We start from the raw sequence: 1,644 nt of genomic DNA, 5'->3' as shown, positions 1-1,644 counted from the left end.
CTAGACTATAGACTAGACTATAGACTAGACTATAGACTAGACTATAGACTAGACTATAGACTAGACTATAGACTAGACTATAGACTAGACTATAGACTAGACTAGACCGTAGACAAGACTATAGACTAGACTATAGACTAGACTATAGACTAGACTATAGACTAGACTATAGACTAGACTATAGACTAGACTATATACTAGACTATAGACTAGCCTATTGTCTAGACTAGACTAGAAACCGTATAATAAACTGGACTATAGAGACTATAGACTATTCATTATCTCATCTTATTTTGAAAGAATTCATTCCATTATAATATAACCTGAATACCTTAACCCCAACTACAACTGACAGTTTTCTACTGATTCTATGGCTCACTAAATAAAATAAACAATAAATTCTGATTTTGACACTACTTACGAAAGAAACGTACTCAACTCTGGTCCACACACAAGAATATAATAAATAGAATGACAGTGAATAACACCATCATCAGCAACAATAAGATGAAAAGCAAAAATACACTTGTAACACAAAACACTCACCGAAATATATTTCAAAGAAAATACACAATAATGTCCGATTTATTCTACAATCTGGTAGAATTTCCTATACTCTACAATAAAGATAATGTCATATAATACACATATGAATTTCTTCAACTGATCTCGTAACAGTATTTTCAATAACCTTTATTACGTACTCAGATTTTACTCTAAACTTCCTTAATTTGAAATCGGATTACTTAGATATTTTGAATTAAAATGTCACAAACATGCTGACAAAACGTATTAACGCCTTCCACTCATATTTTAAAATCTATATTATTAATAAAAGGAAAAAAACTGAAAAACAAACACAAAGACAAAATAAAATAAAAATGTAATAAAACATAGTAGAAGTTGAAAAAAGGAATGAAAACCATAATACCTTTTGACTAGAATAATAAATAAATGTGACTAGATCGAGATTATTTTTATGTTGTTGTGGCTGCTGCTGCTACTGTTACTGATGATTATGATGCCGATGATACTGCTGTTGCTACTGATAAGAGTGCCATGGATGTGAATTTCTATCACAATAAATAATTTCAATAAATAATTATTTATGACAAATGAAAATGAAATACATAACACTATTCAAAGAAGAATAACTTTAATAGGCAGACATCTCCTTGGTTTTGTATTTGAACAAAACATTAAGATGTTTCTAAGAATCTGCTGTATTGACAGTTCTTTTCTTACAGTTTTTGGCAAATTTTGCTGAACACTTAATTGGTTTCCTTAATAGCTATAACTTAAGGGGGGGCATGAGGTAGTTACAATTGTCATAAGTTAATTGAGAATACAAATTCTTAGAGAACAATAATTTAAACAATTTTATTTTTATATTGTTTAGAAACATTTCGCTAGATTAAGATAATTCTAAATAAGAATAAACTATAGACTTGATTATATACTAGACTATAGATTAGACTATAGACCAAACTATAAACTAGGCAATATACTAGACAATAGACTAGACTATAAAATAGACTATTGACTGGACTATAGACTAGACTATAGACTAGACTATAGTCTAGTCTAAACTATAGACTAGACTATAGTCTAGTCTAAACTATAGACTAGACTATAGTCTAGTCT

This window comes from Lucilia cuprina, chromosome 4 (assembly GCF_022045245.1).
Source record: "Lucilia cuprina isolate Lc7/37 chromosome 4, ASM2204524v1, whole genome shotgun sequence".
Classification (NCBI taxonomy): domain Eukaryota; kingdom Metazoa; phylum Arthropoda; class Insecta; order Diptera; family Calliphoridae; genus Lucilia; species Lucilia cuprina.
Note: the sequence above shows the minus strand (reverse complement) of the source record.